Raw genomic sequence first — 22,001 nt, 5'->3', positions numbered from 1 at the left:
CAGGTTCACCCCTGACCATCAAACTCAACTCCCCAGGTCTTCTCCCTTTGGTAAAGAATGTTGACCACTGACAGCAGCTGTCTCTACAGAAATCCTGTGGTCAGTTTCTCTTCATTCATTCGTTCATTCATTCACTCATTCAATTAATATTTATTGAATGCTTACTATATATGCCACGGGAAACACAATTGTACAAAAAAATAAAACAGAAAAACCCCTTCACTTACAGAATTAACATTCTGGTGGAGAGAGACAGAAAATACAGGAGTAAGCAAGTCAAGAAAATAATTTCAGGGAGTGATAAGTGGTTTAGGGGAAACAATAGGGTGAGGGGAAGAGATCAATGGATCAGGAGCTGGAAAAGGATGGAGGAGGTAGACACTCGAGCCCCCTCGAAGAAGAGATGTTTGAGCTATGACCTGAATGGAGCAAGGGAAGAAATTGAGAAGATCGGGGAGAAACAGGGACAGCAAACACCATGGTCCTGGGACAAGAGTGAGCCCAATGTGTTGAAAATTGGCCCAGATGGCTACAGCTAAATTGGGAAGTAGACAGGAGAGCAGTAGAGGGTTGGAGATTAGGTCAGAAATCTCAGCAGGCCAAGGTAAGGGGTTCGATTTTATTCCAAAGGTGATGAAAAGAAATTGGAAGGTTTTGAATGGAGGAAAGCATAAAGAGCTCACTCTGACTATTGTCTGAAAACTAGACAGTAAGAGGGCAAGAGTGGGACCAGGGAGAGCACCTGGCCCACTACAGGTGAGGTGATGGAGGCTCACACTGAGGCGTTGGCAGGTAGGGGTGAGATTTGCAGTGTATTTTGAAGGCGGAGTGACAGGATCTGGCAGTCAGTGGGATGCAAGCTGTGTGTGAATGTGAGGGATCTAGAGGTCGCCCCCGAGTAACTGCCTTTCTCCTGAGATATGAAGGCTATAGGAGGAAAAGTTTGGGGAGGGAAGACAACCGTAATGCTTTGGACAGAAATGGAAGGCCCAAGATGCCCACTGGACTTCCGTGTTGAAATCTTCAGCTGGCAATTGGATGTGTTTGGAGCCTTTGTGTTTTGTTTGGCCTGAACAATGTTTTTTAAATTTTCTATTAGTTCCCAACACTTAAAAATTGGACAAGTTCACATAAAAGTGTAGAGTTCTTTTTATCCATTTTATTCATTGCTTTCTTCCTTGTGCCTGATGCATAGGTAGGCACTCCACAAATATTTGTTTAATTAAATTTCCAGCTTTTCTCAAAAAGCAATTATCGGACTGGTACCTCTTCCTGGCAAAAGTCACTTGGAGCAGGGTAAGGTCTCTCCAGTCCTGAACCACAGTCCCCACCACTCCCTAGTATCCTATTTCCAAATAGCTATGAAATATGCAGCACAGGTGTTTAAAGCCCTTCAGGTGGCTACACTCCAATAAGATTGAATGTAATCAGAAGTATAAACATTTGGGAGTGAGACTTCAGCAAAATTTAATTAGTTCCGTCCCTTTGTTTTACAAGAGGGACCCCGAAGACCAGGGAAGGGAAGTAAGTCACTTGCTCAAGACCAAACAGCAATTTGCTTGTCAAGCCAAGATCCATATCCATATCTCGTGTCCTCCCTTCCCCTAAAAACCATTCCCCACGTTGGAATTCTTTCTCCACAATTCTCAACATTGTTTCACATTGATTTTTTTTGCTTTTTAAATATTTACACATTCCCTAAAAACTTTCCTGGTTCCCCTATGGGGGAATTTTTTTTTTAATCTAACTTAATTTTCTCTGCATGCAATTTAAGTTCATTCGCTATTGTAATCATTCTTTCATCTTTTTTCAAAGTTTGTGTGATGTTGCTATACGTGATCCTTGAGACAACTGTGTCAGGTAATTAGGTTAAGTATTTTGGTTGCCATTTACAGATGAGGAAACTGAAGCCCAGTCATCGAGTAAATGCTACTCCTTCCCATAGCTAGGTCAAGACAGAGCCAAAACTAGAATCTAGGCTATCTTGCGTCTTAGGCGCAGGGTCTTCCTTGTGGGCCAGGAAATCTTCTAGAGCCCATGTCCTGCTGTCCTTCGTCAGCTGAGGACTGCTCTAAGCTCTTCAGAAACAGGAAGGTAATTAACATCACCCCCATTTAACTCTTCTCTACTCTACACAATCCTTTCTCTTTTTAGCTCTCTCTCTCTATGGCATAGATTGGTTTCTACCAGCCAAATCCATGTTCTCTTTTTCCTGGGCACACAGCCAAACTATGTTTCCCAGCCTCCCTTATAGGTAAGCATTTCCATGTGACTGATTTCTAGGCAATAGAGTTTGAGCAGAATTAACGCATACCCTTCCAAGTATAACCCGTACAAATATCCCAGGTTCAATTGTCCATGCTTTTTCTTCTTCTATCACCTAATGTAGTTGAGCATGGCCACCTTGGAGCCATGTATTGAAAATGGCATAGCCTCAAGATGAAAAGCTTCTGGATCAATTTTTCACCACTTGGAAGAACATGGCCTGTCAATCAGGAAAGCACATTTTATACATTTTGTGAACAGCAAATAAACCTCTACTATGTCTGAGCTATTATACGTTTTGTGATTTTTTTTTTTTTTTTTTTGCTACAGTGGCTAATATATTGACCTGGTTAGAGACAACTTTCTCTAGCCCAAACTCTTGCTAATACCTAGCCACTTTCCAACACTTAGACTCCTAGCATGAGACTAATGATTGAAGTAGAAGGAAGAAATTCAGAGACCATAGACCATGCCTTTCTTTATCCAAGAGAGGAAAACGATATCCAGAAAAGGACAGATCTAGTATTGTCTAAGGTCATGGAAACCGAACGATCTCTGTGGGACTACAGCCCTCATTCCCTGGCTCCTTGTTCAATGCTCTTTTGGGGACATCATGTTGCCACTCTACTGACAGATGCTGAGTACAGTGTCCAAGACAGGCTTTAGAACAGGACTCAGACAAAGCTCACGGTCAGAAATGTCCTCTGTAATAGTAACCCAAATCTCCTGTTCACAGTTTACATCCACCTACTCATATTCTGCGCTCAGGAAATTTGAAGAGGGTCTGATCACCTGCCTTTCTGTAACAACCCTCTTGACACTTAAAGGTGAGGATTAAATTACCCCTCAGTCTTCACTTCTCCAGCCCAGCTATAGTGTCACAGCATGTCTCACTTTATAAGAAATGAAAACAGTCATGACCATAACAGCCCCAAAAACTTGGCTGAGGTGGTTGAAATGTCAGTCTACCCTGAACTGGCCCTATCATCTAGCTGTTTCTTCCATCACTCAGCAGCACCACGGTTTTCACACATAGGACAGGGCTCTAGCAGAAGGAACAGTGGGATGGTTTGGGTTGAGTCAATCTTTTTTTTTTTTTTAGAGTCAATCTTGCTATGGATACTCTGCCCACTCCCATATTCCCTGAAGCCCTCTGAGCACTAAACTGGAGACTACTTACTGCTTTATCCATATTTCGTACTTTTTAAGCACTATCCCCATTGGCCTTAAACCTTTCCTGATCCACTTCCCTAACAATAAAAATAACTTAATCATGTCCTCCCAATATATCTATTGAAATATTTAATATCTATTAAATATGTTGTAAATATGTAATAGATATTAATAGAGTAACAGATATTTAAATATTTAAATATTAAAATAACAACAGCTATTATTTTAATATATATTGAAATATTTAGCATTTAATATCTATTTAAATATTTCAATAGGTATTAAATATTCAATAGATATTAAAATAATATCTATCATTATTTAAATAGAAATTATATTTATTAAAATGTTTATAAGGATATACATGTGCTATACAAATCAGTTTTATATATATGATACAGCATTTACAAAGATAAGAATTTTTAAAGGTAAAGGATGAGATGAAAAATACCAATATGAATAAAAGGGCTAACAACTTGTTCCCTGGCCCTAGTGGGCAATTCTTTACAATCCCCTCTTTGTAGAACATTTGGTCCATCAAAGTCATTGAACTGAAGTCACAAACTGGCAGCCTACAGGCCAAACATAACCCACAAATGTGTTTTGTTTGGCCTGAACAATGTTTTTTAAATTTTCTATTAGTTCCCAACACTTAAAAATTGGACAAGTTCACATAAAAGTGTAGTTCTTTTTATCCATTTTATTCATTGCTTTCTTCCTTGTGCCTGATGCATAGGTAGGCACTCCACAAATATTTGTTTAATTAAATTTCCAGCTTTTCTCAAAAAGCAATTATCGGGCTGGTACCTCTTCCTGGCAAAAGTCACCTGGAGCTGAGTAAGGATCATCCCCTTTAGCAGGGTAAGGTCTCTCCAGTCCTGAACCACAGTCCCCACCACTCCCTAGCATCCTATTTCCAAGCAGCTTCACTCATGCCTGTTACCTGCCTGGGCTCCATGAGTATCTGAACAATTGCTTTTTCCTTAGGAGTTTCTGGTTATGTGATGGCCTTAGTCACCCTCCATGAGATGAAACAAAACCAATATTCTGTTTGGAGTCCAAACACACAGGTTGGAGCCTAATTCCACTAATTACTATTCTTGGGAAACTTGCTCTCTGATCCATAATTTCCCAATCTGGAAAATTAGAATTGCAATTGCCTTTTTAACAGGTTGTTTGAAAATCAAAATAAATTAGATAATATCTGTGGGCTATTTTCTAATTGTAAATTTTTAGGAAAATTAGAATACTTATCATTATCACAGCTATTTTTGTCCTTCAAAAGAGTTAGCTGAGGTGATGGGGATAGAGAAGCCTAATGTCAATCCCCAGAGCTGACCACACTCCCTTTTGTTAACCATGCAGCTCTATACACCCCCCTCCCAGCCCTATCCTACTTACCGTCCACCACTTTGGATTTCAGGTATAACGAGAAGACAAATGAAGAGACAAGTCAAAGAGTAAGGAAGAAGCCACCAGCCAAGAAGTTGGGTTCAATTTATCCTAATAATTTTGACTCCTTTATTTCACTCTTTCCCATATCTGAGTCACTTAATGCCTATGACTTAATTCACTATCAGACCCAGGTCCCAATGCCTTGCTCCAGAGACCAATCGGGTGCCCAGTACTTTTCCACACCTAATCCAGAGCCAGTCCTTACAACCACCACCTTTATCTCCTTGATTCTAGACCTGTCATGGATGTCTAATCTTGTTGTTCACCCCTTGGAAATATGCCCAAGAGAGCGTTCCTCTTCCACCTTTTTATCAGCAGGGAGATTATTTCTTTTACATACAAGACTAGCTTTCCAGCAACACTCCTGATATTCATATTCTCTCTCTGTCTCTGTCTCTGTCTCTCTCTCTCTCTCTCTCTCTCTCTCTCTCTCTCTCTCTCTTCTCTTCTCTTCTCTTCTCTTCTCTTCTCTTCTCTTCTCTTCTCTTCTCTTCTCTCTGTTTTCTTTCTGGCTGTCCCATAAACATTTGCCAGCTATGGGCTGATCTATATAAAATTGTCAATATTCAACAGTTTCTGACTTAGGAAAGGGGGCAATTTTATATGATTCCACTTAATACATTTAATCTGGAGACACAATCTTGAGGTTTTCTGTGATCTCTGAATCTTCCTATTTTTAAGCCAAAGCCAGTTGTTCTTGTCCATTTCTCATGATGACTGCATTGCGGCCCTGAGAAAAATACTTCAATATCTCAAATATGCTAAGGGGTTTTCTTCCTCACAGATCTAAGCTACAGTTGCCAGACAATTCCATGAACTAGAAACCCTGGTTTCTAGTTCTATATATTCTATTGATAGCTGCAACAGATCCTTTCCTCATCAGTCTCTCTCCTGCTCCTAGGGCAGGCAGGGAGCATTATAAAACATGCACTGCTGGCTGGGGCTGGAAAAAATAAAAGGCATTTTAAGGAAGAAGGGCATCACCTCAGGATCTTCCAAGTCCCACCATCTTGGAAGTCCCACATTTCCCTTCCCCTTGTTCTTTCAGTCCTTTATGAAAGAGGTTCCAAAATCTCCTGCCTCTGGCTTATTTTGTTCTGTCCATCAGCAGGAACTCTCCCTGCTACCTGACCCGTCACATAATGCTCTCCCTCAACATCACCCAGGGAGGAAAGAGGAGATTCCAAGAATGCTGGGAGAATTCCCCCAACTGCCCACTGATATCTGAAATGCTATATATAAGCAGAAATCTTGTAGCATCAAACGTTGTTCTCTTCTTCACGGAATCCCCTTTTAAAAGGCAAATTCCCCCACATTTTAAGTGTTTCTGAAACTATTCTTCAGAATGCTAGTGTGTTAAGAAATACTCTTGGGTGTTTATTTTAAAAAGGAGTTCTTTGGTCAAATATAATAGCTTGAGAATCACTGTATGCCATAGGTGGCCCCTTGTAGGAATTCTGTAATACGATATCCTATTAAAGACTCTGAGAGACCTTGCAGTGAGGAACCTTATTTAACATTGTTAATCTAGTATTTCCTAAATTTATAATATTCAGCAAAGGAAACATTTTTTTCATGGGATATTTTTTATCACTTCCTGGGCCTTTATGTTCATACACTTGTGAAGCACTGCTCTATTCCTTAAGGAAGAATGAATGAGTTTCACCCTTCACTTTCCCCTTGGCTATGTAGAGAGAGCAGGGCTAGTGAGGACACTGGACTTCTTACCTATCCCCACCACCCCTGGAAAGAAACACTACTCACACAGGCTTACACACAATGTCTACAAAGAGCAAAGGATCACCAAATGCCTGTTCTAACTTATTACCGCTCATCAGTCTGGGCTCTGAGAAACCCAATACAAGCCTGCAACAGACACAGTAAAGACAAGGAGATCCAAGATGGCAGAATAGGTAAATACTGTGCTTGCATTCTCTCACAACCACATCAAAATTGCACATCTAAACTACAGATTAGCCATCATGGAGAATCACCTGAAGTCTAGCTGAACCAAAACCCTACAACTAAGGACATACAGAAGAAGGCACCTCAAGACTGGTAGGAGAGGCAGAGACATAGAACAGGCTAGTCCCACACCCATGCGTGATCACTAAGAATCGACAGGGGTTTCTTGGCTGTGGAGGTTCCCCACCCCAGGAGGAGCAAGGTGTCTTGACCCCACACCAGGCTCCCCAGTCCAGGCTGTCAGTGCCAGGGAGAAAAGTCCCCATAACTTCTGGTTGTGAAAACCAGCAGACATTGTGGCTGAGTGAGATGGAGGGAAGCTGCAGTCCCAGCCAATCCTCTTAAAGGGCCCACACACGGACTTACTCACTAACAGACTCACTCCCTCTGAGCTCTAGCTCTGGGGCAGCAGCTTGAAAGGTGCCAGGGACATACAGAGAGGAACTGAGTTGTCTGGCTTCAAGGCAAGAGATGGAAGGGCAGCTTTCTCCCAAAGGGAGGAGTTGGTGGAAGCCATTGTTTCTTCGTTGAGCTATCCCTCCTCCCAGCGTGCAGATGCAGGCAGCCGCCATATCTGAGTCTCCATCAACCTGGCTAACACTGTTCATTTGACCCACCCTGGTGATTCTGAGACCCTGCCCCACCCAAATTTTGGGCACACCCAAGCTGCTTCCAGTGGCTTTTCCATACAAATAGCCTGCCTTGGTTCATGCTGCAGACTTTCCTAAATTCTCTCAAAGGTTCACAAAACCTAAACAAGCAGCACCTGGTTTCAGTGTGTCTTGTACTTCTGGCTAAGCAGCCCTAAGCCTGGCACTAGTGACAGCCAGCCTCAGTTTGCAGATTGGCCTCTCAAGGCACCTCCAAGCACAGTGTAGGCAACAATCATTTGCGGATTGCTCTGTAGCTCATTCCAGGTGGCCCCAGGCAGGGCACAGGCTGCAGCTGAACTTGCCCTGCAGTGGGCCCCCTCCCAGGAGCTGGCATACCAAGTGGCCAGCTTCCAACCAAGCTGGAGCATCACCTTGCCACCTCCAAAGATGACACATGCAAAGAGCAGACCAGGAAGGCCCAGAGCCCTGGTAAAGTGAATCCTGCTCTGTAGTGTCATCCCCTGCACCACAACTCCTCCACTGTAGTCATGGCCGGTTCTCACAACAAATCAGTCCTAAGGGTAAATCCCTCCCATTGACAGGCAAGCAGCAACCAAGGCTCAGTTATAACAGGAAGGCACACACAACAACCCACACAGCGACACACCTGGAGCACCCAGCTTAGGTGACCAGGGAAACTGTTTCAGGGGGCCCCACAGGACACCTACTACATAAGGCCATTCTAGTAAGACCAGGAGATATACCAGCCCTACCTAATACATTGAAACAAACACAGGGAAAAAGCCAAAATGGAAAGACAAAGAAATATGGCCCAAATGAAAAAAAAGAACAAAGCTCCAGAAAAAGAACTAAACAAAATGGAGACAAGCAATCTACCAGAAGCAGAGTTCAAAACATTGGTTATAAGGATACTCAGTGATTTCAGAGAGATCTTCAACAAAGAGCTAGGGAACATAAAAATGGAGCTAGGAAACATAAATAAGAACCAGTCAGAATTAAAGAATACAATAATTGAAACAAAGACTACATTAGAGGGAATCAACAGTAGATTAGATGAAGCAGAGGATCAAATCAGTGACTTAGAAGATAAGGTAACAGAAAATACCCAACCAGATCAGCAAAAAGAAAAAAGATTCCCAAAAAATGAGGACAGTTTAAGGGCCTTCTGGAGCAACATTTGAATCATAGGAGAACCGGACAGAGAAGAGAGAGAGAGCAAGGAGCTAAAAACGTATTTGAAGAAATGATGATGGAAAACCTCCCTAATCTAGTGAAGGAAATTGATATTTAAGCCTAGGAAGCACAGAGAATCCCAAACAAGATGAACCCAAAGGAGCCCACACCAAGATACATCATAATTAAAATGTCAAAAGTTAAAGATAAAGAGAATCCAAAAAGCAGCAAGAGAAAAGCAGTTGGTTACCTACAAGGGAGCTCCAATAAGATATCAGCTTATTTCTCAACAGAAACTTTTCAGGCCAGAAGTAATAGGCACAAAATATTGAAACATTGGCACCATGAAAAGCAAGAACCTACAACCAAGATTACTGTACCCAGGAAAGCTATAACTTAGAATCAAAGGACAGATAAAGAGCTTCCCAGACAAGAAAAAGCTAAAGGAGTTCATCACTATCAAACCAGTATAACAAGGAATGATAGAGGGACTTCTTTAAGATGGAAAAAAAAATCAAAAATATGAATAATAAAACAGCAATAACTACATATCTATCAACAATTACTTTAAATGAAAATGGATTAAATGCTCCACAAAGGGTAATTGAATGGATAAGAAAACAAGACCCATACATATGCTGCCTATAAGAGAGTCACTTCAGATCAAAAGACACACACAGACTGAAAGTAAAGAAATGGAAAAAGATATTTCAGGAAAATGGAAACAAACAAAAAAAGCTGGGGTAGCAACATTTATATCAGACAAAACAGACTTTTAAAAAAGAACCAGTCAAAAATAAAGAGTACAATAACTGAAACAAAGGCTATAACAAGAGACAAAGAAGGACCTAGTCATCCAACTTCCAGGTATTTATCTGAAGAAACCCAAAATGGTACTTCGAGGGGACATGTGCCTCCATACGTTTATTACAGTATTATTTACAGTAGCCAAGATATGAAGGCAACCTGGGTGTCCCTGAATGGATGAATGGATAAAGAAGAGGCTACCCATATATGCAATGGAATATCACTCAGCCAAAAGAAAGAATAAAATCTTGCCATCTGCAACAACATGGATGGACCTAGAGGGTATTGTGTTGAGTGTAGAAAATCAGACAGAAAAACACAAATGTCATATGATTTCACTTATAAGTGGAATCTAAAGAACAAAGTAAAGAAACAAATTAAACAGAAAAAAACTCATAGATACAGAGAATATTTTGATGGTTGCCAGATTGAAGGGGGTTTGGAGGGTTGAAAAAGAAGACATCAGGAAGTACAAATTGGTTGTTACACAGTAGTCGTGGGGATGTAGGGTACTGCATAAGGAATATAGTCAATGATATTGTAATAACTACGTATAGTGCCAGATGGGTACTGGACTAGTCAGTGGGATTACTTCTTAAATTTTATATAACTGTCTAACCACTATGCTGTACTCTTGAAATTGATAGAAAATAATATTGATGTCAACTATAATTGAAAAAACATAAAAGGAGGGGAAAAGGTGAAAGGGAGTAAGAGGTCCAAATTTCCAGGTATAAAACAAATAAGCCTTGGGGATGTAATATACAGCATAGGAAACATAGTCAATAATATTGTGATAGTGTGGTCCGGTGTCAGATGGTTGCTGGACTTATCATGGTGACCGCTTCATTAGGTATATAAAGGTTGAATAACTATAGGGTACATCTGAAACTAATATAATATTGTATGTTAGCTATATTTTAAGATGCCTATGACATTGAAAAGTAGAAAACGAAATAAAAGTATGTGTTTAAAAAATACAAAAAAAAAAAAAATTGGACTCCAGCCAAAAGGAAGGAAATTGGAAGTCCAAGTACGACACATTCTCTCTAGTCCCATCGCCCAATTTTGATTACACACAGCGGGGTCTGCAAACTCATGCTTAAGGGCTTTAACCTAGTCCCACCCAGGTGGGAGCCGCTGGAACACCCTCCAGTAACCACACTCTTCATTGTGGTGCCTCCTTAGTCACATTGCTTGTAATTCATCTGGATCCCATACTTCATCATTGCAATTTTTTCCACTTATTATTATTCTATTTCATGTATGGAATCTATGTCCCCACCTGGAATGTAAACTCCCGGAGGCTTGAGTCCATATCTTATCCTTCCTCTGTTTTTCCCTACAGCATCTAGTTCTGAATAATCGGTACAGAGGAAGTACTTAATAAACAATACTAAATTATAGTTAACAGAAGGTCTCCTGCATCTTATCCACCCCAGGAAGGAAGAGAGCTAAACTAGGAAAGCTCTCTTAACCCACCTCCTCTAACTGATTCACAGACTCAACCAAAACCCTTTATTTCCACTGAGAAGTAAACAAGTAAACCAGCAGAGCCCACAACCCACTCATTGCTCCTGGCCACTGGGCCACCGTCTCATGCCCTAATGCCCTTCTGTTCTCACTCACTGAGTCATTTGCTTATCAGGAGTCCGTTGTGCCCCCAAATTTGTCCATGCTAGTTGTGTGTGTTACTATAGTTACGCATTTTAAATGAATTCACCAGGCAGATATTTATTTCCCGCTGGACTAGATCTTCTCCATTTGCGGCTCCAGGTCCATTCTGCACCCTTTTCCCACCTGCTCTGTGTCCCGGGAGGCTGACCTGTGTGGACTGCATCAGTCAGGAATCCTTGTCTGCTTGCTCCTGGTTGCATTCAGCCCATGGAAGGCATGAGTAGGAGATGGAAGGCAGGAGGAAAGGAAAGTCAGGCTGTCTATCCCCCTGACTCCCTCCTTGCAGACTTTGAGCTTAATAGTGGCTGAATTCCTCTAGCAAAAACCATAGCACCTGCCAACATCACGTATAGGAATGAGAGCAGCCACCCACCGTGCATTTTACTGCCCCTTTTTAGGTTTTTTCCTCAACCCCATACACACTGTGTAGTTCCTTTCCTAAACTCTTGTCAGCCATCCCGAGTGTACCATCTCTTTCATATCATCAGAACGCAGAGTGATCCACCTACTAACAACCATTTCTCCCTCTCTCCTAACAGAGCCTATTTAGTTCTAGGTTCAGAATTCAGGGACTATCTCCCTCAGCCAGAGGGGGGTTAAACACTTACAGAGATTAAGTAACTAACCTAAAAGCCTAGGAATCTGTCTTAGCCTGGGTTTCCCAGAGAAAGCAGAGCCCTAGATGAAGACTTATGTGTGAGCCATGTATTACGGAATGTGATCCCAGGATCAGGAGTAAGGAACAGGGGGATTGAAACACGGAAGAAGGGACAACGCTAGGATGTGTTATCAAATTGGCTGCTGTTAAGGGAACTCCATGCTTGATCTTGCGTCCATCTGAAAAACCTTATGAATTGTATCAATTGTATCAATCCATCGGGATTGTCCATCTAAAGAAAGAAAAGGAAGGAGTGTTTATTCATCACTTCCATCCGCCATTGGTTAAGGGCTGTCCCCACTCAGGAGTGTTAATTGCTGAGCCCTTCCTGGTTCTATACTTGTACATGGGAGGGCCTGGTGGTTTCTCATGTGTGCTCCATATTGTGCCATGAGAAAACCCAGTTAGCAAAAGACACATGATAGGGGCATGAAGTGAGGCACTGACAGGTTACAACTTTGGGAAGTGAGTCAAAGTCTCTATGGGAGTGGTCACTGCAGCAGTGGCTGGAAGGAGTGAGCCCAAGAGGATATACAGTGATGCTCAAGAAATGACTGGAACAGTCTACCCCTTTTACCATTCATATCTGCTCAAGTCTTCCCTCTCATAAGCTGATTTAGTCAGAGTCTCCTTCTGGTTGGTGGTCAGCCACAATCCCCACAAAGACTTAATGGAAGAGGGTTAGTGAAACTAGCTATGGTCCCTGCTGCTATAGCTCTCCAGAAGCCAAAATTAATATTCATCATCTCCCTCCTCCACCATCCTTTCTAGATTCCCTCCCTCTCACGCAGCACTTTGACTGGTCTAGGGAATCAAAGTCCCCTCAGAGAAGGGTCTGCATCTTTAGTTGCTTTGCCCTTGTTTGGCCATGAATGGTGAAATTGCTCATTCACTAATATCACTGAGCAAGGAAGCATGAAGAGATGCCCTACAAGTCCTATGAATTCTAGGTATACTCTTCTTGCCCTTCACTGTGCAGAAGCCACCGTAGTTCCTCACAGCAATCAGGGTCTATTACCCCCACAGCATAGTAACTCCTTTCTTTAGCTGCCTGTCCATTGGCATATGGAGCTGGCAATAGTGGTAAGTGGTAGCGGGCCCAGGTGCAACAACTTGTCATTTCCCGTAGAGAGAGTGTTTTGGTATGCGCCGAGCCACTAGACCCCTAAAAACGTACTTGCTGTAGTTGATCTTTGAATCTTTGTGGGACTTACATCCCACTTTCTGATACGCCTGTGTCTTAGTAAGGCCATTTCCTGCTAATAGGTCCCAATGGCATGATTTCATCAATATCATAAACAGAGCAGGAGAGGTTGTTCTGGGGACTAAACCCCTGTCACAGAGAAAGCATTTAGCGCGTATGGACTTTCTTCCTTCTCTCATGTCATTTATTTTTTCTTTTCTCCCTGATGCAGGTACTTTCTTAAAAATTATAAGGTACCCACCTCAAGAGGTTGGTTTAATGCATTTGGCCCGGCCTCCCTTCTCAGGAGGTCTGCCTTTATGATCCGCAGGACCACGCACCCCGGGAGCGTGGAGCGGTCATAACAGCTATTAGGAACTCTTCAGACCTAGGCAGCTCCTGGCACAAAAATCTATGGACGTGAACTACATTTATGAGGTGGGTTGACCCATGGAGGCTCTAAGCCATTCCCAGGGAGCACTGACTGCCTTCTCCCCAAATTCTCTGCCTCTAGCATAGAAATGGAAGAACAAGGGTTTCCATGACAATTGTTCCTTCAGTTCCTCTTCCTTTCTTGGGATATCTTTAATCATCTAGAGTCCCCTTAATATCCTCTGTACAAATCAGAGCCCAGAGGAGCAGCAACAGGTGGTGAGAGCCATGATCCTGAAGGCAGAGACCTGTCACAGAGACATATGGAAACATTTTATACACTCTCACAGAGGGCCTTTATCCACTCACTTCCCCGTGTCATTGCAGTTTTACATTTACCGTGCACCTGCTGTGTTAAGCACTGTGCTTTTATACAGATTAGTTTACCCCATGAAGAGCAGAAATTCCACATTATCCCTAGACTGACAGGGTTGGGGGATGGTCTTAGGTAAGTCTCTGGCCTGTGTCCAGATCTGTAAAATGAGTGGGTGTGCTACATGATCTCTCAGGGTCTTCCAGTCAAAATTTGCTAAAATTCTATGCAGCTCTGAGATCTAGTTTCTTCTTCCAGCTGAAGCCTCAGTAGAGTTTCTAAGCCTCTCTTAACCTGAGATTCCCCTCTGAGAGTAGAGTCTGAACCAAGGGTTTGAGTGCAGGGGGCTTCGTTTTTTAAATGATCCCAGGAAACAGGAGTGGGGCAAGAGGAGGAGGAGGGAAGGAAGGAGGAAGAGAAGGAAGGAAGGAGAGAGGGAAGAGGGAGGGAGGGAGGGAGGGAGGGAGGGAGGGAGGGAGGGAGGGAGGGAGGGAAGAAGGGCCACGTAATCTTCCAGAACCCAAACTTTCCTGGAAAAAGGAACAGATGATCTCTGCCCAAATCACAGAATTATTGTGAGGAACACATGACTTCCAAGGTGTTACAGAGCAGACAGGCATACGTGCAAGCTATTGCGGTAGAAAGGTGCTATGAAGAAATGCTGGTTGTAGAAAATTTCTGACTATATTATGCATGAATGACCTTATATACTGTACAAGACTCGGTATTGGGTATATGCTTGTCCCACGTCAACCTCATCCCAGTACTGGTTCCTATTTTCCCCATCTCTTCATTGCCTAGAGATGTATTGTCCCATTCAGTAGCCACAGGTGGCTATTTAAGTTGAAATATAAATAAGGTAAAGTAGAGGAATTAAATTACTTAGCCTCACAAGCCACATCCCAAGTGCTCAATAGCCATGTGGCTAGCCGTGTGGCTAGTGGTTACCATAGTGGACAGTGATATAGAACATGGGCACCATTACAGAAAATTCTATTGCACAATGTTGCAAGAGGATATTCAAAACTCTCATAAGCCACAGGGTCCCTCATAGTTTAGTCCCAACCTACCTGTCCAGGTTCCTCTCCTGTCACACAAACTCATCTGCTCCCCTGTATTCTGCACCAAATCACATGTTCTAACTGGCTGGTCCTTCTACCTGTCTGTGACTTTCTTCATGTGGTTTCCTTTGTCAAGAAGGCCCTTCCTGTCCTGTACCCCATCCTATCCTCTGCTCCGGTCTGCCTAGAAAACCCTGCTAATCATTTCAGGCCCAGCATAAAAAGTTCCTTCTTCAGGGCAGTGTTCCATGATGCTCCCAGAAAGAACCAATCAGTCCCTTTTCTCTCCCCCCACCCACAACACACTGGTGTCCCAACGACAACATCTACACCCTGATCATCTCAGGGTGTGTTTGCACGCAGCTCTTTCTTGCTGGTCCCTGAAGTCCTTGAAGGCAGGGCCTCGCTCTCATTCGTCTTTGTACCCCCGGGGCTTAGCCCAGGGCTCGGTAGAGTGGAGTCTTTGCCCCACGTCAAGGCCGTGGATCTTATTCCTTGCTACTACCTCTCTTCCTTGCCATAGTGCCTCCCAGCTCCGGCTCAGTCACAGTTGTTCACCCTTAAGAGAAGGGTTTACCCACCACAGGCCACTGGTTCATCCCAGGCCGGCGAAGATGTAGAGAGAATTCCAGTCAGAAACAGGGGCTCGGGCCTTGTCAGTGACCGTGGGGGAGAGATGAGTTGAAAGAAGCAGGCCCTGAGGGTGGGGGCTGGCTCCTAGGAGGGAGGGAATGAAGAAGGGCAGTCCCAGAACACACACACTGACCATTCTTTCCCAGTGGAATACTCGCTGCCTGACCTCTCTGGCGGCCAACACTGGCAGCTGTCCCAGCCTCCCACGCGGGCATTCTCCTCAGGGCACTGCCCCACGCGCCTGCCCAGCAGAACCTCCTGGAGCTGAGTGTCCCCTGGGCCTACTCCCCGCGTCCCCTTCTAAGTGAGTGAATCCACGCCATGTTCCTCACCTCCTCTCTCGCCCATGTCTGTCCTCTCCTCCTGTGTTCTTGGAACTGTTACCAGCCACACCCTCTTTTCTGCTTCTTCACTAGAAACCTCCCTGTCAAACTGGGCCTCTCCTTTCCTTCTCCCCCAAGGCCACTTTCTGCCATCAGTCAGAAAGCTCTGCCCAATGGACCCCTGCTGTGGCCTTAACTTTCTTCCTCTGGACCTGTCAGGACCCCGTCTTTCTCTCATGGACAACATCACAGTAATAGCTTCCTAAGTAGGCTTTCCTTCTCTAATTTCTGACCCTTTCCATCCATCCTATCAGAATCTCTTCCTAAAATACAAATCGTTCTTCTCTTCCAGACCTCTGCTCTCTCCCATTGCCCACAGGGGAAAAACAAAAGCCAAGCTCCTTAAACAAGCATTTAAGTTGCTCCCAGATCTGACCCCCCACTCACCTTGGCTGCCTTCCCTTTGCTGAAACATGACATCCACTTTCCCCTCTGTGCCTTTTCTCCGCCGCCCATGTCCCCACCCACACACAAAGCCTTCAAAGTTCAGCTCAAACATCACCCCCTTCTGTGTAACCAGGGAGCAGGCTGCCACTCTCACCCAGGCTGCTGGGATTCACACCCAGTTCCCACACATTCGAGCTGAGGGAACTCAAGAAACTTATTGAACCTCACTGTGCCTCAGTCTTTTCATCTACAAAATGGGATCACAATGTTGCCTACTCGTTGTTGAGTAGATTGAATAAGATACTTCATTAACAGTATGCAGCACAGCACGTGGCACATAGCTGTTTCTTTCAACCACTGGTGGTGGTGGTGGTGGTGGTGCTGGTGGTATCAACCAGGGAGATTCCTCTCACCAATCACATTTTGCCTGAATCGTTAGCATTGGGCTCAATTCTTTGGCTCTGTAACAGGACTGGTTTTGCCCGTGGCAGCCTGACTCAGAAGACACAGAAATCAAGTTTGATTTACCCATCACCTCCGTAGGCCTAGCAGAGTAGGCCCCATGAAAGTTTGTGTACTTCCTCCTGCTCCCCACTCCTCAGATCCTGCCACCCCCAGCCTTCCTAATAAAGGCCTCCGGAAGCCTGACTCCACAGAAGTTGTGTGTATGAGTGTGAGAATGAGAATATGTGAGCATGCCTGTGTGAAAACGTGTGACAAATGTGTGTGAGGGAATGTATGTGAGGGTGTGCATGTGAAAGTGAGTGTGCGTGTGAGAGTGTAAAATCGTGTATGTGAGAGCATGTTGGGTGAGTGTGCAGATGAGTGTGTAAGAATGTATGAGAGAGAGAGAGAGAGAGTGTGTGTGTGTGTGTGTGTGTGTGTGTGTCTGTAACCAGGAAATGAAAATTGGGCAACTTATGCAGGTGCCAGAAAGAATAGAAGAATGGTAGCCAAGGAGAAGTCTCATGGTTTGCAAACGGTTAACCATGCAGCTCTCAGAAAAGCTCCCTGGCTCAGGTGGAGCTGAGTGTAAGCGCCCAGGGCCTGAAGTAAGTGCCCCCGGACTGAAGGATCCGCCTGACACAAGGGACTGCCAGTTGCACTGTAGGCAGAAGCAATTTGTTCCTCCCATGTTTCCCTGAAAATAAGACCTAGCCGGACAATCAGCTCTAATGTGCCTTTTGGAGCAAAAACTACTATAAGACCTGGTATTATATTATATTATATTATATTATATTATATTATATTATATTATATTATATTATATTATATTATATTATGTATTATACCCGGTCTTATATTATAGTAAAATAAGACCAGGTCTTATATTAATTTTTGTTCCAAAAGATGCACTAGAGCTGATTGTCCAGCTAGGTCTTATTTTGGGGGAAACACAGTAGTTGAAGCCAAGCCACTTAGAATTGTGGGGTCAGTAGATGTCAGGGCAGGGTGGGACTGCAGAGGCCAGAGTTAGCAATCAACCCATTTCTGGTGGAACTAGCATTTCTAGAGGGGCTGCAGCCATGGTTCTCAGATGCGATTAGGCGCGTTCAGGGTGGTATGGCCATAGACACCATGTTTCTCAAAATGAGACCCAAGGCCCACAGAGAGCAAGATACCCCAGAGAGCTCAATACATTGCAGATTCCCAGGTCCCACCATACTGAACCACAGTCTCTGGGATGTGACCTTGAAATCTGCATTTTTCACAAGCTCCTCTGGTGATTCAGATTTGTTCTCAAATCTGAGAACCACCCGGCTACAGAAATACATGGCTAGCTGTCTTAGATCAGATGCCCAGAAACAGACCCTGAGAGGAGGGTTCTTACAAAATGATTTATTATGGATGTGCCCCCATGAAGGGCCAATAAGGAAATGGTGGAGCAAGACAGGAAGAGAGAAACAGAGCAAGGGGTGGGCTCAGAGGAAGTCCTGCAGAGGGTGGCTTTTGCCTGGTCCCCCAGGGACTCCGAAGTCATGACTCCAGGGTCAGCCACCCCAAGTCCTTCAAGTATCAAGACCTTGAGAACATCTAAGACTGTTAATTTGCTGGTCAAAACTGGGTTTTTTACTGGTGAAATGAGTGACTTGTTTATTCCTTGAAGAATGATGGAAAGGGGTTCTTTTTGCGAAATTAGAAATTCACAATATATAGATTGGCTAATTTAGAAACACTCCCTACCTTGCGTAAGGAGGTATAAGAACCCAAGGAGACCCAGGCCTGAGCCTAGAATGGCTTCTGGGCCTTGGCTCTAAGCAATGCTTTGTCCAGCCATTGGTCAAGAGGATTTCTGATGGCCTAATGTTATCAGCATAATAGGAGCCTGCCTTGGAACTGTATGGTTTCTGCCTTGAGTAAACTTTCTGAGGGAGGTCAGAGCATCTACAAGGACGCACGTAAGCTAACAAAGCAAATGTGCAATCAAGCTTGCTTGACCATGAATGCTTATATGAGAACTGTAGGTGTGAATCAGGTCTGAGATTTGCTTTCTTTAGAATGTGGTGGCAGGAATGAGAAGCAACAGCTAACCTCACCCAACTCAAGCTTCTTTGGCTGTACCATTAATTACCAAAAAGCACCTAAGAATTGTGCTTGAGCAGATCAACTCAGGTTGGCTGTGATGGAGATGACAACCTGGGAATGACACAGGTCTCATGGGATGAGCAAAAGACATTTTCAGGCATTCATAATTGCGGGTGGGGTTCCCAAGGCCACCTACTTCAGGTGCTTGTTAAAGAGTAAATTCGTGAGCCCCTCCCAAGACCTACCTGAGCCCCTCCCAAGAATCATAATCAATGTGGAGGGAGGGGGGCTGACAATTTGCGTTTTTAGAAAGCATCCCAATGGTTTTCTGCACACTAAAATTTGAGAACCACTGCTAAGGAAATTTCTTTGCACTACTCCGTCCTCACCCCCAGTGTCAAAGCTGATAGCTGGTGTGGTGGATTTCCAAATTTTTTTCTTGATTGCATCTCTGGGGCGACTTTTGATAGAGAGAAAGCCCTTCAGGAGGCGGAAATTGTCAGAAAGAAGAGGGTTGGAGTTTTGTGAACCGCACTATGAAGAATTCAAGCAGAAGGACACAACTCCTATTGGCTACCTGGTGTCTACTCCCTGAGCCAGACCCTGCTCTGCCCACCCTGAAAGCCCATGCCCACTGGGGCCACCACTCAGCAGCTGAGAGAAAGATGGCGCCTGGAGGAGAGCGTAGGCTTTGATGAACACATGAAGGCAAGGGAATGGCTCTATGAAAGATGGGTGCAATTCTCAGACCAGATTGTGCCATCTCCGCTGATGACAAAGGCCTCACCATAAAAAACTGAAAGCACTTTGAAAACAACACAGTTCTTTTTTTTTGCTTTGTTTGTTTTGCTTTTGTAAACCAGGAGGGAAATTTGAAGAAACTACAGCTGATGGCAAAAACACTCAGATCTGCAACCTTACAAACAGTGCACTGGCTCAACTTCAGGAATAAAATGGGACAGGAAAATACAGTAACAGAAGTGGGAAATGGCAAATTAGTGGTGGAATGAATAATGAACCATGCCACCTGTACTCAGATCTATGAAAAAGCAGAATCAAAATTTCATCCTCACTTTCGATGGCAATTAGCTGTGAAAATGAACAAGCTCAGTTGAAACCTCCACACTGCTTTTTTTTCATTACTATGTTTAATTATCTTTATCACAGTCATTTTACATGCAACTATTTCAAAGTGCTGGTGTAATTAGGATCAACCTTTTGGTTAGTAAATAAACACATTTTTATTAAAATAAATAAATAAATAAGAATTCAGTATATCTGGTCTTTCTGTTTGGGCCAGCCCGGTGGCTCAGGCAGTTAGAGTTCCATGCTCCTAACTCCGAAGGCTGCCGGTTCGATTCCCACATGGGCCAGTGGGCTCTCAAACACAAGGTTGCCAGTTCAATCCCTCGAGTCCCACAAGGGATGGTGGGCTGCTCCCCCTGCAACTAGCAACGGCAACTGGACCTGGAGCTGAGCTGCACCCTCCACAACTAAGACTGAAAGGACAACAACTTGAAGCTGAACGGCACCGTCCACAACTAAGATTGAAAGGACAACAACTTGACTTGGAAAAAAGGACTGGAAGTACACACTGTTCCCCAATAAAGTCCTGAAAAAAAAAAAAGAATTCAAGCAGGAGGCAAGAACCCAACAGAGCTTCTCGCTATGATCCCAACAGCAGAGTTACTGTGCAGGTATACGCTTGTATGACTTTGTAAAGTCCTGACATCTTTATCACTTCTCCCACCTTCTGTAATACAAAGATGCAGGCAGTGAGGGTGGGAGGTGATGGGCTTATGTTTGGTGACGAAGAGGGAATTGGTTAAAGCCAGCATTTGTTGGAAATAAAGCAGAACCAGAAACAGAACGGAGGGTGACAGTTCCCCAAAACAGAGAGAGGAGGGAGCTATTCTAATGAACAAAAATATTAGGGGCCACCATGGCCGTGCAGGGACCCTGAGCCAGGCGCTGAGTGCTTCCCTTACCTGATCCCATTTAGTTCTCCCAAAAAGCCAAAGGTTGTGTCTAGTTTTTCTCTCTACAGATAAGGAAACCGAAACTCAGAAGGGTGGAGTGACCTACCTGGGTCCCTCAGGTGGAAAGTGGCAGAGTCCTGGAGGTGACCTGCGTCAGAAAGTGTTTCAGATACAGTGCGATATAGCAAAGCCCTTGAAGAGGAAGGGGGCAGGAAAAGCTGGAGAACTGAGAACCGAGGGGGAGCAATGAGATTGGAGCACAGTGGGGAGCAGTAAAACTTGGTAAGGGAGGCAGCCCTCCCTTGCCGGGAAGTCCTCCAGAACACAAACCAACAGTTAGTCAGAGGTACTCTCTTTGTTCCCTTAGATTCTGATCAAGGGGAAGAAAACAGAAAAGAAAAAAAAAAAGAGAATGTGAAAAAAAACACGCCTTCCCAGTGAGTGCCCAATTACAAAGTTGAGACACAGCAAATCTTGAGACCAGAACCTGCAAGCTCAGCAGCTTCTAAGTCCAGTTTGCTTCAGATTTCAATACTTGAAAAAGCGGAGATCCCAGGAATCTCCTCCCTCCCTTTCTTTCTTCCTTCCTTCCTTCCTTCCTTTCTTTCTTCTTTCTTTTATTTACTTTTTATTGAGCTTAAATGACAAAAACATTGTATAAGTTTGAGGTATACAACATGTTGATTTGATACACTTATATACCGTGTTTTCCCGAAAATAAGACCTAGCCAGACCATCAGCTCTAATGCGTCTTTTGGAGCAAAAATTAATATAAGACCCAGTATTATATATTATATTATATTATATTATATTATATTATATTATATTATATTATATTATATCATATTAAAGACACAGTCTCATATTATAGTAAAATAAGACGGGGTCTTATATTAATTTTTGCTCCAAAAGACACATTAGAGCTGATGGTCCAGCTAGGTCTTATTTTGGGGGAAACACGATATTATTGATTGTAATCACCATGCCGTGCATTAGAGCTCCAGAATTCATTCCTCTTCCATTTGCACACTTGTGCACTTTAACATCTCTCCTTTACCCTACCCTCAGCCCCTGGGAACTGCCATTCCACTCTGTTTCTACCAATTCAGCTGTTTTAGGTTCCACGTATAAGTGATATCATACAACATTTGTCTCTCTGTCTGACTTATCTCACTAAGCATAATGCCCTCTAGGTCTACCCATGTCACTAATAACAGGATTTCCTTCTTTCTCATGGCTGAATTTTATATTATATATTTTATATAATATATATAATTATGTATATTATATATTATATATGTATATACACCTATATAT

General features: G+C 43.5%; 1 pseudogene; it reads left to right on the top strand.

The window, feature by feature from the left end:
• Positions 1 to 19,350: 19,350 nt before the first annotated feature.
• On the top strand, positions 19,351 to 19,820 carry LOC109445097 (putative fatty acid-binding protein 5-like protein 3 pseudogene; annotated as a pseudogene).
• Positions 19,821 to 22,001: the final 2,181 nt, after the last annotated feature.

Source organism: Rhinolophus sinicus, chromosome 17, assembly GCF_057876585.1.
Source record: "Rhinolophus sinicus isolate RSI-liver-muscle chromosome 17, RSI-T2T, whole genome shotgun sequence".
NCBI classification, from domain to species: Eukaryota; Metazoa; Chordata; class Mammalia; order Chiroptera; family Rhinolophidae; genus Rhinolophus; species Rhinolophus sinicus.
Note: the sequence above shows the minus strand (reverse complement) of the source record. Positions and strands in the feature narration are given on the sequence as shown.